General features: G+C 38.6%; 1 pseudogene; it reads right to left on the bottom strand.

Annotated features, from left to right (window-relative positions):
* Window positions 1–16251: 16251 nt before the first annotated feature.
* LOC137005448 (gastrula zinc finger protein XlCGF57.1-like) lies at window positions 16252–17362 on the bottom strand (annotated as a pseudogene).
* Between the last annotated feature and the right edge of the window lie 336 nt (window positions 17363–17698).

The raw sequence follows: 17698 nt of genomic DNA, 5'->3' as shown, positions 1-17698 counted from the left end.
GCTCAGGATTTGATCAACCAAATAGTACATAAACAATACACCAGTTGACTTTCTTCTTCTCTATGATAATTAAGCCATTTTGGGGATAAGCTCATTCTAAAATATACTTTGGATTCTGGAATCTGGGTCGAGGCAGACTACAATTTCTTATAGTCCCCCCCTTTGATGCTCTTGGCCCACAAGAAGCATCACAAACACTCAATTTTCACAGATTACACCTCCCGTTCTCTATTGGGAAGACAGCCTCACGTGTGACGTTGTTTACATTGATCGCTTGTTTACAATACCTTTTATCAAGTAAAATGATCAAGTTAAGTGAAATTTATCAAGTTGTGTGAAAGATACAAGAATGATGATTCAACCTGTACAAGCATTATACAATCAAGCAGTGTTGGGGAGTAGTTAACTACATGTAGCGGCGCTACTTAGTTTAACTACATTATTCAGTAGCTTGTATGTAGTTCAGCTACTTTTAAAACAGTGTAGCTTTTCCTGTAGTCTAACTACATTTTCCAGCAAGTATCGGTGTAGCGTTTGTAGACCAAAAGGTAAAAGCTACTTTCCGTTTTGCGTTCTGACGAGCTCGTCTTTCAGATCACAAACTAACATTGTGCATTACCGGCCATCTATTGTTATATCATGCATCTTGCGGCTTTTATCAGTTCATCGGCAGTTCATCGAGAAGAGATCGCTTGATGGTTATGTAAGGACGAAAGCATCCGTCAACTGAACAGAAAACAAAATTGCAACATAGCTTAGTGCGCTTATCACACGGCAAAGACTTATCTAATAAAATCGGTTGCTCTGATATAAGAATGTTCAGGCGAGAAGCACATGTGATTCTCATCTCAAAGCTTTATCACTGCATGTGCTGTGAGTTTAACCTGCATTTTTCTGTGTATCCAATTTAAGTTCCGGTTCGGGGTTTAGCGTGGCAAGGTCCGGTTCCAAGAATCAAATCATTGAGGCGTGCCTCTGAAATCAGTGAGGGTGTTATAATAAAAGTGCAGTGATGTAATGTGTAAACAACTGTGCTCCACCATAATAAGAATCAATGTATAGTGAGACATTTAAGATTAAGTAATTAATAACAAATAACTGGAATAGAATTTCAAAAATATTGATACAAAAATTCTTAATGTTTTTCTAGTCTGCATTTACATTGCTTATTCTTATTATTGCATATTTTTGTCTCGTGTTATGGTAGCAATTTTGATGCATGAATCCTGTGCATTTATATGTAGAAATCACTTCTGAAACTGCAGAGTGCAATTGGTGGTCGGTCTCTCTCGTAGCATGAAAAACAAAATTTATATTAAAATTCTGAATGTATGCTATTATATATAAAGCATGCAAAGAGAGTCAGTGTGAGATATAAGCTACATTTGAGTATTGTATCTTTTGATATAGTTTACAAAATAAAACAGTACGCTTTGAAATCATAATTGTAGTCCGTTGCTTTGTTTTAAACTCCAAACATCTTACTTAAACATTCTTCATGAACAGTTATCCAGTTATTTGTAATAAGCTGTCATTTAAAGAAAAAAATCAAAGTAGTTTTAAAGTAGCTGTGGGCTACTTTTTGATAGTAACTTCGTAGTGTAGCTACTTTTTTCAAAAGGGTAGCTTGACAGTAGTTTAACTACTTTAATTTATGAGTAGCTTGTAGCTTGTCAAACTACAGTTTCCGGTATAGCTTCCCCAACACTGCAATCAAGATAACTTTATAGTAGTTTTTTGTTATTCTGTATGACTGTGAACAATTTCCTCAAGACAACAAAAAAGGGAGGGGGCGTCCTTACCTTTTTTGTGTCGTGGAACTGTAATGTTTGGCAGTATAATGGTGACATCGACGTTTTTTCCATGGGGAAGAGTCCAATACACGATTTCCATAGTAAATATTTGTCCAAAAGCATGCAAACTGGTATAAAAATAGATATAACTTCTATTGTTTATATCCTGTAAGCGCTATTCACGTGGTGCGCTGTCATGTTTATTCGACGAACTGTCCACATCTAGCGCTTTATTCAATGACATATACAACTTTATTTAGTAGAGTGTCTGTAAATGAATGAGAACATGCCCAGAAGATGTCCGATGAAAACTGGACACATATACATGTACAAAAAGTGGACAGGCGCTTTTAGTGACGTGTGATTACGCACAGGCAAACGTAAGTGGGAAAAAAGTAAAAAGACAGCAATGGCCAAACTATTGTGTTGTCATGTAACGTTAGCCTATGCAATAACGATTACGCCAATGTGTTGATTTGCATAATCTCACGTGTGTAATACATTGTTGTTTAGTGTGCGGAACAATTTGCTTCCAGGAAAAATAGCGCGCGCCCCCCCCCCGCTGGCGTGGACGCAAATATAAGCAGGAGACACACCTGCTTTTCGCCCACTAGCACTCACATTCGTCAGCCATGGATCAGCGTTGTGCACAGAAGTTGTTTTCTCCTGTTTCTGCATTGGAAGAATTTATGCGAAGCAGTGATGAAGAAAATGTGGATTATTCGGAGGAGAGTGCTGTATCCAAGTCGTCTTGATTGCAGTCTTGGTCATTAGCTGCTGGTGTAAATGTTCAATAAGGGTAACAAGAGAGTGGGTATGATGGGAAATTGCTTTGTGTAAATTATCCTTTGCTTTTGGAATAGAAAAAAAATTGTAAACTGATGTTAATCACTGCCACATCAGGGCAATGGGCAACAAGTTGGGTATGGCTATATGTTTGCTGTATGTAAATGATCCTTGGAATATGAATATAAAATATATGATTGTGTAAATGTGCCATCAGGGCAACAACAGGGTAGTATGGCTGTATATTTCTGTATGTAAATGATCCATGGATTGCATTTTTCTAAACTTTTAAGAGTAAAAATATATCAGATATAGTATATAAATTTTGCTTTGTCATATTGGAATGATAAAATGTATGGAAATGATCAAATAGACTTTCTTATACTTCACAGTTAAAGGTGGTTACCAAGTGTCCCTTTGGCATCTCCAAGTGGCCTTTTTGGAAAGGTGCCTAGACATGCACTGAAATAAATTATTGTAAAAAATTCATTTTTCATTTCAAATTTTAAACATATATTGCTTATGTTTCCAGGCCCCTATGTGTCTGCCTTTTGCATTTTTTCTATTTCCATAAACAATTATATATATCAATTGTGTTTGAGCTTTTTTATCTCTCTATTAGTAATTGCTAGAGTAATTCTGAATCTTTTATAGTAAACTATCAAGTGTCAGCTTTCAAATGATACCTTGTTTTTTGTGTGTAGTCTGGAGGACTTGTTAGCAGCAACCATTTTATTTTTTGGGTATGTAATTTTTCACTACCTGGCCAAAAGTGGGGGTTACTGGTAAGGGGTTAAAGGTTAAATCCCAAATGAAACCAGAATAGGCAATAGCTAAGTCTCCGACGTGCATTTGTTTTGGACAAAATCGTGTCTTTTTGTTTTTTTTCTTCCCAAAACTTTGTTGGGCTTTCATAAGACCTTTCCTTAGCATCAGTGTAATAATAACAAATTGTTTAGTTTTTTTTTTTCAAAAATCAATAGACAATATAATGTGTGCGTGTGCATGTGTGCACGCTTTTTTCATTGTGTCCATTTTCTTCAGTGTGTGCGTTCAGCATTCAATAATACATTTTATGCATCCAACTATGCATATATTGGCTTGTCTCATTCTAGGTGTCATGTGCAGTGTGAGTCTTAATCATTTGCTGCATTTCTTGTGGGTATTTTCTTTTGCCCTTGTTTGTCGGCATCTAGGGTGGAAGCTGCTGACGTCTGTCCATAGTCTCTGAAGCTGTTTGATCTTCTTTTGTTTCTCTTCTCATTGTCTTCACTTCTTTTCCACCTGGACTATAAGTCCTTCTAAAAGAAGAACAGTCACTGTTGTTGTTCAAGTCTGTGTCACTCCATCAGTTTCATTCATCCCATGGTATGGTTCTCAGGGTTTCTAGAACTCTTTAGGCCTGGGGTTCTGGATCTTGCAGGTCTGGAAATCTCAAGGTTTCTGGATCATGGATCATTGTCTTCTTTTTTTTGAGAATGTCCACATGGCTCCACTGGATCAACTCTAAGCCTTCTTCGTTCCTCAAACGACCAGATCATCTTTCTCCCAGATGTTACCCATTCCAGACAATCATCCCAATGCATATATCTGAAACAAGAACTTCAAAATGAAGAGGTTGCCCCCCTTCCCCCACAAGAGATCTTTTCACATTCAAAAACATTTTCTTGAGAAAATCACCTGTATCCACTGGCCTTCTCATCCTTCACAAATTACCAGATGATCTGTCTCCAGGGAGTTTACACATTTCAGACAAAAACATCTTGATGCTTATATCTGAAACAATATTCAGAAAAAGCGTTGCCGTCCCCTTTCCGCCACAAGAATCTTTCCTACATTTACACATCAAAGTCACAGACATTTTCATCTCAAAACATCAAACATCAGTAATGTCTTAAATTCATTTTAAGATGAATGCCATTAAAACATTCCTTATTACATTAATTATTTCTTATTACATTTACATATCAATGCCAATAAAACATTTTTCATAAATTATAAATAATCACCCCCTTTTGATAGTAACCATTCTTTTGAAAATGTACTACTATCATAAACAATTCTAATTAACATCAGCATCTGCTTGTGACTGAGTTACAGTCATGTCGTTCATGCAGTGATGTGTCTGGCAAAGTGTGAATGTCTTCTTCTTTATTTCCTTTCTAACAGTGCCAACTGGATTTCTAAATTGTCTATTTGCTTAAGCAGATCTGTGTGATAGCCCACCTTTCTTTTATGTGAAAAGTGAGCCTCTCTTGCCTTGTGTCCTGTCTTTCCACATGCAAAACAAACAACTTCCTGATCTTTCCTTCTTTTCTGCAAACAATGCCTTGCAATGTGACCATCCCTTCCACATGCATGACAGACAAATCTTTTAAGAGATCTCTCATTGTCTTGACAAATGTCTAACGATGTGACCAGCTATAACACAAATAAAACAACATCCAGAACTTACCTACATTTCTACAAACAATGCCTTAAAATGTGACCATCTCTTTCACATGTACATAGCAAAGAATAACACCTTCTGAATTTACTCTTGCAAATCTCCTTGGCTCTATGATGCAAACCATCAGATAATCTAGAACATTCTCTTTTAAGCCAAAGGCAGCAAAAATTGGATGTCTAGATTTGGCCACATCTTTTATTTGATTATTTGCATTCGCATTATTGTTGTAAAACTGTGTCATTTTAGCAATAATGTCTTTTTACTCAGAGAATGGTGTCACAAACATTGACACAGCAGAACGAGTGAGTGGGTCACATTTGTTAATCAAGGCAGACTTGAAACTTGACATCATTCTTAGTGATATCAGAATTGCCACTGAAAGTTTTTAAACACCTCCAATAATTGTTCTGAAAACTGCTGGGTGCTCTCCTTTCCTCATGTGCATCTCAGATATTTTATCCCAATTAACTGACAACACACCTAAAACTTCAAGCAGTGCCTGTTTCCTATCTGACTTAATTGCAGTTCTGTCCTTTACTTTCCGAGTTAAGGCTCCAGACAAAAGTGTCAAGGCAAGAGCACATTGTTAACAACACACATGCATCACCGTCTGTAAATTAGTAAATCTCTGCATATTCCTCCAAGTTTTTCAGAAAAATCTAATGGATCTTGTTTAGCAGGATAAAATTTCCCAATATTCTTGATCAGAGTTTCTAGTTCAGTTGGATTAAATCCTCTGACTATGGTAATGGTAATTTTGCTGTTCCCTTCTCTTCAATAGCATGCATAGTTGTTCTGTAGTATGAACTGGTGCCATAGGAAATCTAAATGTACAGTCAGAGTCTTGACTACTTCTGAATGACTGAGAATCTCTTTCCCTAACCCTCAGAGCCATGTTCCTGCAAATCTGGCATTCCTGGAACTGGGTTACACAACGTGACACCTAACAATGTCTTACTGGTAAGTTTTTTTTAGCTATGCCATTCTTGATCATAAACTCACAAGCTGTCTTCGGGTTTCCTCCAAACTGCTGGCCAATTTTTCTGTACAGATGATTTAAGCATGTCTTTGTTAGTTTTAAGAAATGCAATCTGCATTCTGCATTCTGATCTTTTCTTCTTTCCATATTGTTTTACTAGCTAGGTAATTATTTGTAGAAATTACCCCTTCAGCGTAAGTTTATCAAATTTAAAACAATGCCTCAGTACGTTGGGAAAAACTACACAGCTTTCGGGTTATTGTTTTAAATTTCCAGAATCACTTTGCGTTAGGATGGGCGATATAATCGCTTGCGATAAATTACTCGCTTGGAAAATTCTCCCTCACGATAAAAATTTGTCTATATCACGATAATTACGATAAGTCTAGTTGTTGACGTATTTCGCGGGACCGCCAAATTCACCTGTTCACGTGTGGAGTTAAAACAAGCATGACGAAAGACGTGGAGGACTGAGGAGCAGCTTGTTATTAAGCGAAGAGTTCCCTTCACAATTTGGAACTGGTTTGGTTATAGAAAATCCAGATGTGGAGCAAACTACGGTAATCACTATAAACAAATGTTCAATGAATGAGCCGTATGTCATTCACGCCATCATCACTCGGGTTTTGATATGCACGCGAGTACAGGTGAGACCCTGAACATCTCTACGTTGCTACTGTTTAAACTAAACTCATTTAAACCTTGCCAGTTGCCACTTTAAACATTCTAACTGTAAGGGCATAAAAGAGAACTTGCACGCGCTGTGAGGGGAGAATCAATTGTGCATGCTCATCCAAAAGCGCGTACACGGAGAGCTGCGTCCAGATCATATTTTGTAAAACTTATCTGAAGACATAGTTGGGATTGTTACTTTTGATAAAGTTAGGGCTGTTCACCAGGTCGGCATGACAATCGCGCCTACCGCGGTCGTGTGACATTATATATATATATATATATATATATATATATATATATATATATATATATATATATATATATATATATGAATCACACTGCATTGGGTCAATTCAGTTCAGTTACTTTAGAATCTTAACAGAATTATAAAAACTCTACACTCAGTTTCAGTTACGTTAGAAACTTACCACTTTGTTTCAGCATGCTACTTTAGAAACAAATTCTAATACAATTCTGTCACCACACTGCGTTGGGTTGATTCAATTACTTTAGAATCTTAACAGAATTATAAGAGACTAACACCAAGTTTCACTTACTTTAGAAACTTTAAACTTAAGCACTTTGAGCTTTAGATTTCTCCTTAAAGAGAAACAAATTCTCTTCTGTCCTTAAAATTTCCTTTCTACGATTTTTTTTTAAATGAGGGGGTTCCCTGACAAAAACCAGCATAAAAAACAGAAAACAGTTTTTCTTACCTTTCCCCACTTTACTGAAATCCCTCCTGGCTGGCTTTGCCAATGTAAGAAAAAATGATGAGGACGTTGAAAGAAGTTTATTCCCAGTGTAGCAGTGACAAAGTACACACAGCACTTTGGGTTCCATCAGGAGTTTTAAATGAACACAGAAGGAACATCCAAATCTCAAACCTTTTATCCTGTTTACAGTTTGCCACTCTTGAAATGTAAATGTAGTTTCTTTCATGTTTTACCAGCTGTGGTCTGTTAATGTTAATAAAGTTGTTTTACACCTCGTATTGACACCCCCATTCTCATTCTCTACAATTGATAAATGGTACATAAACAATATACCAGTTGCCTTTCTTCTTTCTCTATGATAATTAAGCTATTTTGGGGATAAGCTCATTCTAAAATATACTTTGGAGTGGAATCTGGGTCAGAGGCAGTACTACAAATTTCTTGCATAGGGTTCTTTGCCATGAGGTGCCATGTTGAACTTCCAGTGACCAGTATGAGAGAGTAAGAGTGATTACACCAAATTTAACACACCTGCTTCCCATTCACACCTGAGACCTTGTAACACTAACAAGTCACATGACATCGGGGAGAGAAAATGGCTAATTGAGCCCAATTTGGACATTTTCACTTAGGGGTTTACTCACTTTTGTTATTTTGAGTGGGAACAGCTGTCTACGGCTGTCTGTGGTACTCAATTGTTTTTCCCCTGTCTTTCATGTCTTGGTGGTGTTCCTGTTTTGTCCCGTGAGAGATCCTGCTTGCGCAACATGCCCAAAGGAATCCCTGTGGCATCATCAGGATTTTTAACCAATCAACATACATGACATCAGTGACTCTGTTTTCTATCCTTGTGGACAAACCAACCTGGTTTTCATTATTTTGCCTTGGACTTCTTCACAGGACAGCACTGTTCTCTCAATGTGCTCCCAGATTCGAAAATGCCCTCACCGGTGAGGACTGAGACCATAACACACACACACACACAGGGAAATATGAGACTGGTGAAACTGTAACAGAGAAATGTGGGAGAATATGTGAAATAAAATCAATGAATCAAATAAAGGGGAGACATTGGATCCAAAATGCAAAAGTCACACACCATGTCTCTCTCTTGAACACACACACACACAAACAAGCACGCGCAACAGAGTAAGGATCCAAAGGATGGAATTCTTCACTAAGTAACCTCCAGGCCTATTGCAGCACCTGTTTATATAAAAATCAAGAAGCCAATCACAGCATCTGTTGACACACACACACACAAGTAAATACTAGAGCTGGTGAGCCTGTAACAGAGAAATATGAGAATATGTGAAATAAAATCAATAGAATAAAATAAAGGGGAGACATTGGGTCCAAAATTTAAAAGTCACATACTATGTCCTCCTCTCTCTTGAACACTCACGCACACACACACACGCACACACAGAGAGTAAGATCAAAGGATTGAATTCTTCCCTAGTAACCCCTTCAGGCGTATTGCAGCACTTGTTTATGAAAACAAAAAGCCAATCACAGCATTTGTTTATGAAAACAAAAACTTGGGGTATAAATATTGCCACTTTGAGCCCAGTACACAGTTCATTCCTCCACAATTGCTAAAGAGATATACTGCTCAGGAGTACCCTATGGCTTATTTACTACATAACAGTGATGAAAAAGGGAACAGAGCCAGATGAGCAAGTCTCTGAAGAGGTGAAGATTTTACAGAGGCTGACCAAAACTTCACTGAGGATTCAGAGGAGAGAGAAGGCCCTGAAACTTACCTCTCCAAGAACGGGGAAATACTGTGGTGCTTCAACTCCTCACACAAGGACACAAAGGAGAGCACAGGCAGAGGAGGTCAGAAGAAATGCGCCTGGACCAACAAGGTATGCCTGTGTAAGGGCTGAAGATATCAAATCTACTTTTTTGAACTTTTTTTTCAAAGCTCCATGCAACAAAAGATTTGTTGGCAGTACAGATATTTTCTGCCTCCGTTTATGTTCTTTGTCAACGCCTCCCTAATCTATGAGCTCTAGGATTGGAGGAAAAGCGATTAATTAAGGGTGAAGGGTGAAAGTATATATGGGCGAGGTTTAGAGAGACTGATGTCACGTTCAACTGACCAGGAGACGTTGCGATTTTCCTTTGGAGGCAGTCCTTGCAGGGTAAGATCTTACGTTACCGTTTCCGGGAATCATGGCGAGGAGGTGGGGTGCAGCTACCTGTTAAGCCTGTCTGGCCTAGCGGGCGTTGTCGTCAGCTTTCGGTGAATGCTCTTACTCAAGTTTGGGGACTGGATTGGAGTTTGTACTTATATTCCAAAAACGTCTGCTTGAGTAGGTGTATAAAAAGGGGAAAAAAAAAAAAGGCTAGGACAACGCGTCGATGACCCGAATCACTCTTAGACACCACCCGTGCTGCCGACTTGGTCAGTGTTGCTTTAATCACAGATATACATTTTTTCTTTCATCTCTCTCCCTCTGTCATCCTTTCTCACATACGTATACACCACATTATTATTTTTATTTATTTTTTTCCCTCTGATGTTTGCATATTTGTTTTGTTTGTTGTTTTGCAAAAGTTGAGTTTATATTGAATAGTAATTCAGTGTTTTTTTTTTTATATTTAAAAATTATCTTCTTTCTTTTGAAGTGTCCAACTTACACTATATTTCATTAAAAGACAAAGTTGCATTAGAATTTATTGCTTTTCCGTTTTTCTTTATTATATAAATTTATGTAACGGATGGTTATTTTATTTTTTTCTCTCTTCATTTATCCGAGGTGATTATATTATTATTATTATTTGTGGTGCAAGTGCATACTTGTCTGCCAGCGCCCGAACTAAACTGATTGTTTACTCATATATTTATATATGTTTTTTTTTTTCCCGAGGTGTTGGGGACTAAGAATCAACTTAGGACTGTGAGCAGTTTGTTATATGTGCTAATGTGGCCTCGTGGTTAGTACTTAGCGTTACCATACTGAGGACCCGGGTTCGATTCCCTCCTGCCGGACATTTTTTTTTTTTATTATTGTTGTTGGGAACCACCGTTACAGATTCTTGAGATGAGAAATTTAGAGGGGCAACGAGTGTTTGGTGAAGACTGGTCTAATATTGAATGTAATAAAATTCAAGCATTTATTGGACTTCTAATTCTTGCTGGGGTTTTAAAATCTCACCACAAATCTGCATCCAGTTTATGGGACAGTGAGTTGGGGAGGGCAATTTTCCGTACAACCATGCCACTGAAAAAATTCAAACAACTGACTAGGATGACAACTGACAAGACTACCTCTCATGTACAGACCAGATACCAACATTACAGTTGATGAGAGCTTGGTGGGATTCAGGGGCCGGTGTCCTTTAAAGCAGTACATGCCAAAAAAACCTGCCAAATATGGCATTAAAATATGGGCAGCCTGTGATGCAAACTCGAGCTACTGTTTGAACATGCAGGTATACACAGGAAAACCTCCAGGGATGCCACACGAAAGAAACCTGGGAAGGAGAATAGTCCTGGAAGTGATGGATGGCTATCAAGGGCATATTGTCACTTGTGACAACTTTACTTCATATGCTCTAGGCATAGAGCTCCTAAACAAGAAAATGAGAATGATAGGAACAATCCGAAGGAACAAGCCAGAGCTGCCAACTGCTCTGACCATTCAAAGAGGCCGGGCTAAGTTCTCATCTATGTTCGCCTTCACAGAAACACACGCCATCGTGTCGTACTGCCCCAGAAAAAATAAAAACGTTCTTCTCATGAGCACTGTGCAAGAAGATGCAGCAGTGAGCGAAAGAGAAGACAGGAAACCTGAAATGATCTTGCCATACAACAGGACCAAAGGGGGAGTGGACAATCTTGATAAGGTATTTGCTACTTTGCTACTAATTATTTATTGAAATACATATATATATTCTAAAAAAATGATGATGATAATAATAATATTACTAATATATGTAATATATATATATATGACATCCAGTGATAGTTCAATTCACTTTACATGCCATAGCTTAGAATAAAAAAAAGTATTTTATGCATTTATTTATGTGTATGTATATATATATATATATATATATATATATATATATATATTTTTTTTTTATATATATTTATATATATATTTATATATATATATATTTTATATTTTTATATAAATAAATAATTGCTCAAAATACTTTTTTTATTCTAAGCTAAATGCCATGTAAAGAGAATTGAACTAACACTGGACGTCAGCAGTAATACTAAATGTTTGTGTATGCTTTTTTGTGATATTCCAGAAAATCCGGAGAAAGACAGCTCGCTGGCCCATGGCAATCTTCTACAATATGTTGGAGACAGGGGGACAACTACATGAGGAGGCACTTTTTGCAGGACCTGGGAAGAGCGCTCGTCAAGTCAAGTCAAATTTATTTATATAGCGCTTTTACAATTGGTAATTGTTTCAAAGCAGCTTTACATATTAGAAGCACAGAAAAAAGGGAAGTGGTTAAAAATATGCTGTAAAAACAAGCGTGGTAATATGTAACATATACAAGATGGTGCTACATTAACTTCCGGGGTGGAAAAAAGCTTGTGTTAGACATAAGTATATACAGCTGTGACAAAAAAGTAACTCACTTCACACTGTACTTATATTGTACTTATATTTCGCAAATATATACATTGCAACTAATACAACTTCACCTTATCATAAACTTTCAAAAAAGAAAGAAAGAAAGAAACAGCCCCCTATCAATTCAAACACTCAAGTTCTTCCAAATCCAAGTCTATGTCCTCAAATTGTCTTGAACATCTACACTCTCTTTCTCATTAGTACAAGGAGTACAAAGCACACTGTCCTTCTCACTGTGGACATCACACTGCAAAGATTTACTAAGTCCAGATTCACTGCTGCTTAAAGCACAAACACTAGCTGAAGTAGTACAAGGCACACTGTCCTTCTCAATGTGAACATCAGATTGCACAGCTTTAGAATGACCACATTCACTGCTGCTTAAAGCACAAACACTGGCAGTAGAAGTACAAGGCATACTGTCCTTCTCAATTTCAAAATTAGAGTGCACATGTTTGTGGAAACCAGGCACACTACTGCTTCTGGCCTCATACATGGACTTTACAAACTGTACATTTATCATGACTTGGCCACACATATCAATCTGCAGTTTTTCATGGCCAAGTACTTTTGGAAACCAATTCCTAATAGGTTGCAGAATTCGTCATGGTCCATGTGAATTTTCTTGTTTTTGTGCTCCTATTTCAACTGTGATGTGTCCACGTAACAGACATGTAACTTTGGAAGCAGAAAGCTCTGCAATTTTCACATCGAGTCATATTGGTTTCCAGATTCACAAACTCCAAAATACTGAATTCTGTGTCCACAATTTCTCCTACAATACTTTCTCATTCACCTTGTTCTACTTCTGCTGAACTACCACAGTCATCAACAATGGAAAAGGTAGTTTGCACAGTTGTGCTCAAACAAAATGTCTGTATGAACAAGCATACAGACACATCTGTAAGCTCATACCAGCTACCTATTTCCAATGAACGGTCACCCCACACTGTTAAGAAGATTTTTTTAGCATGGTCTGCGACGGTATTTGTTGTCTGTGTCAGCCTCTGCCGGCTCCTACTGACAGTTTGCTTCTGAGAAAGTAACTGCAACACCTTCACCTTCACAGACACCTTAAAATAAGATGTAAAATAAAATGTCATATACTTATATCTCTTCAAAAACAAAACAACATACAACTGCAATATTTATTATTATTATTTTCATTATTATAATTATTTATAAATACTCATAACTGTAAAAAATTATTATATTTATTATTTATATATATTATTTACTTTCCCTAACACATTCAAACAGGCTTGGGTAACCCCACTGCTTAAGAAACCCACATTAAACATGTCTCTTGTAGACAGCTACAGACCTGTTTCTCTCCTACCATTCATAGGAAAAACACTTGAAACGAGTTGTTTTCAACCAGGTGTCATCTTTCCTCTCACGGAGCAACCAATTGGATGTCAATCAATCTGGTTTCAAGAGTGGCCACTCGACTGAGACTGCACTGCTGTCGGTCACTGAATCCCTGCGGATTGCAAAGGCTGATTCCAAATCATCAGTTCTCATTCTGCTCGATCTATCAGCTGCCTTTGACACGGTGAATCATCAGATCCTCCTCTCCACCCTCTCATCACTGGGCATCACAGGTACTCCACTTCTCTGGTTTGAATCCTATCTCACAGGAAGGTCTTTCAGGGTTGCCTGGAGAGGGGAGGTATCCAAAGCTCATCAGCTGACCACGGGTGTTCCTCAGGGTTCAGTTCTTGGACCCCTCCTCTTCTCCATTTACACTACATCACTTGGTCCCATCATTCAGGCACATGGTTTCTCCTACCATTGACACACAACTCTTCCTTTCATTCCAACCAGATGATCCCACAGTAGCTGCACGAATCTCAAGCTGTCTGGCGGACATCTCGGCATGGATGAAAGAACATCATCTACAGCTCAACCTGGCTAAGACTGAGCTTCTCGTCTTCCCTGCCAATCCGACTCTAAATCACGATTTCAGCATCCAGCTAGGCACATCCTCAATTACCCCATCAAATTCGTCCAGAAATCTTGGAGTAATCATTGATGATCAACTGACCATCAAAGATCACATTGCAATGACAGCTCGGTCATGCAGATTTGCACTATACAACATCAGGAAAATCAGGCCCTTTCTAACAGAACATGCAACACAACTTCTGGTCCAGGCTCTGGTCATTTCTAGGCTTGATTACTGCAATGCACTTCTGGCTGGACTGCCATCATGCACAATCAAGCCTCTACAAATGATTCAGAACGCAGCAGCACGTCTCATCTTCAATGAGCCCAAAAGAGCCCACGTCACGCCTCTCTTCATCTCTCTTCACTGGCTACCACTTGCTGCTCGCATCAAATTCAAGGTGTTGACGCTTGCTTACAGATCTACCACAGCCTCAGCACCCTCCTACTTCCACTCACTCTTACGAGTCTACACTCCAACCAGAAACCTGCGCTCATTAAAGGAGCGAAGGTTTGTGGTACCATCACAGAGAGGCACAAAATCACTCTCCAGAACATTCTCATTCACTGTCCCTTGCTGGGTGGAAAGATCTTCCTGCCTTCATCCGGAATGCAGAATCCCTGGCAATATTCAAAGACAGCTGAAAACCCATCTCTTTCGTGAGCACTTAACCTCATCTTAAAAAAAAAACAAAAAACTTCTTATTCCTATCCTTTCACTTCCTCTAATCCCTCTCTATTGTAGCTTAGGATAATCTGAGCACTGCCTATAACTTGTATTATGAGCACTTCTTGTCCTATTTGCCTCGTCATGACGACTCGCTTGTTGTATTTCCTCACTTGTAAGTCGCTTTGGATAAAAGCGTCTGCCAAATGAATAAATGTAAATGTAATGTTATGTATTATTATTTATTTTCTGTACTATTCAAATATATACAACATAACGCCTACACTCACCTAAAGGATTATTAGGAACACCTGTTCAATTTCTCATTAATGCAATTTCCTAATCAACCAATCACATGGCAGTTGCTTCAATGCATTTAGGGGTGTGGTCCTGGTCAAGACAATCTCCTGAACTCCAAACTGAATGTCAGAATGGGAAAGAAAGGTGATTTAAGCAATTTTGAGCCTGGCATGGTTGTTGGTGCCAGACGGGCCGGTCTGAGTATTTCACAATCTGCTCAGTTACTGGGATTTTCACGCACAACCATTTTGTAGGGTTTACATAGAATGGTGTGAAAAGGGAAAAACATCCAGTATGCGGCAGTCCTGTGGGCGAAAATGCCTTGTTGATGCTAGAGGTCAGAGGAGAATGGGCCGACTGATTTAAGCTGATAGAAGAGCAACTTTGACTGAAATAACCACTCGTTACAACCAAGGTATGCAGCAAAGCATTTGTGAAGCCACAACACGCACAACCTTGAGGCGGATGGGCTACAACAGCAGAAGACCCCCACCGGGTACCACTCATCTCCACTACAAAGAGGAAAAAGAGGCTACAATTTGCACAAGCTCACCAAAAATTGGACAGTTGAAGACTGGAAAAATGTTGCCTGGTCTGATGAGTCTCGATTTCTGTTGAGACATTCAGATGGTAGAGTCAGAATTTGGCGGAAAACAATGAGAACATGGATCCATCATGCCTTGTTACCACTGTGCAGGCTGGTGGTGGTGGTGTAATGGTGTGGGGGATGTTTTCTTGGCACACTTTAGGCCCCTTAGTGCCAATTGGGCATCGTTTAAATGCCACAGCCTACCTGAGCATTGTTTCTGACCATGTCCATCCCTTTATGACCACCATGTACCCATCCTCTGATGGCTACTTCCAGCAGGATAATGCACCATGTCACAAAGCTCGAATCATTTCAAATTGGTTTCTTGAGCATGACAATGAGTTCACTGTACTAAAATGGCCCCCACAGTCAACATATCTCAACCCAATAGAGCATCTTTGGGATGTGGTGGAACGGGAGCTTCGTGCCCTGTATGTGCATCCCACAAATCTCCATCAACTGCAAGTACTATCCTATCAGTATGGGCCAACATTTCTAAAGAATGCTTTCAGCACCTTGTTAAATCAATGCCACATAGAATAAAGGCAGTTCTGAAGGCGAAAGGGGATCAAACACAGTATTAGTATGGTGTTCCTAATCATCCTTTAGGTGTGTGTGTGTGTATATATATATATATATATATATATATATATAAATTGTCCATTGTTAAAGGTTCATGAAACCCCCGTTTTCCCCTGGTCGTTCACACCTCAAAGCTCAAAATCTCTGTGAAAATGGGCGTGTAAAGCTCTGGAAAAGTGGGAGAAGGGGGAAGAGGGGAGATGCAACCAATGGAGCACAGACATACAACAAACCCATTATACAGAATAATGAATATTAAAATATGAGCACAGAGAAAATGACAACAAACTCCCAAGCACAAGGGCAAAAGAATATTTAAAAGGGCTAATAATAGGCTACATTGATTATGTTTACGAGCACTGCAGTCTCATGATAAACAACACTTAGTTTAACACAGAAAGAATAAAGACAATTCATTTTGTCAATTTTTATTTGAATTTTCTATCTAAACCAGGCTTCTCTCCAGTGTGAATTCTCATGTGGTCTTTAAGGTGGTTTTCACGTGTGAAACTCTTTCCACACTGTTGGCAGGTGAAGGGCTTCTCTCCAGTGTGAACTGTCATGTGGTTTTCAAGTCTTCCTTTTCTACTGAAACTCTTTCCACACTGTTGGCAGATGTAAAGCTTTTCTCCAGTATGAATTCTCATGTGGACTGTAAGGCTTCTTTTGTGACTGAAACTCTTTCCACACTCTTGACAGATGTAAAGCTTTTCTCCAGTATGAATTCTCATGTGGACTTTAAGGCTTTCTTCACGTGTGAAACTCTATCCACATTGTTGGCAGGTGAAAGGTTTCTCTCCAGTGTGAATTCTCATATGGCCTTATAAGGCTTATTTTATGACTGAAATTCTGTCCACACTGTTGGCAGGTGAAGGGCTTCTCTCCAGTGTGAACTCTCATGTGGTTTTCAAGTTTTCCTTTTCTATTGAAACTCTTTCCACACTGTTGGCAGGTGTAAGGCTTTTCTCCAGTGTGAATTCTCATGTGGCCTTCAAGGCTTTCTTTACGTGTGAAACTCTTTCCACACTGTTGGCAGGTGTAAGGCTTTTCTCCAGTGTGAATTATCATGTTGACTTTAAGGTTTCTTTTAGGTCTGAAACTCTTTCCACACTGTTGGCAAGTGAAAGGCTTCTCTCCAGAACTCTTAGTTCCAGTCTTTTGAGCTCTTTTTTTCTGTGTTGCTCTTTCCCCAGTCATGAAATGATGTTTATAATAATGTTCTTCCTCTTCTTGCCTTTCATTAAGTTCATGACTCGCCTCTTTCAGTGCCATTAGGTCTAGGGCAAAAATAGACATAAAACAATTTAGACATTTAAAAGCTTCAAAACCAACAACATGTTTGTATCCTGTGGATCAGGGATGGGCAGCTTTGGTACTGGAGGACCACTCTTTTGCAGAGTTAAGTTTCATCCCTAATCAAATGCACCTGCCTATAATTTTCAAGCATTCCTGAAGACTTAAGGCTGATTTTTACTTTTGCGTCAAGATGACGAATTCTGTGAAGGATGCAGTATATGGAGTATTCTTAGCCAGAATTAAATGAGACGTCTTTTTTAGGACACACAGGCAGGAAAGAAAACAGGAAGTATATCGTTGCTATGCCAACAT

The sequence above is a fragment of the Chanodichthys erythropterus genome, chromosome 3 (genome assembly GCF_024489055.1).
Source record: "Chanodichthys erythropterus isolate Z2021 chromosome 3, ASM2448905v1, whole genome shotgun sequence".
NCBI classification, from domain to species: Eukaryota; Metazoa; Chordata; class Actinopteri; order Cypriniformes; family Xenocyprididae; genus Chanodichthys; species Chanodichthys erythropterus.
This window is presented reverse-complemented; position numbering and strand designations above follow the sequence as displayed.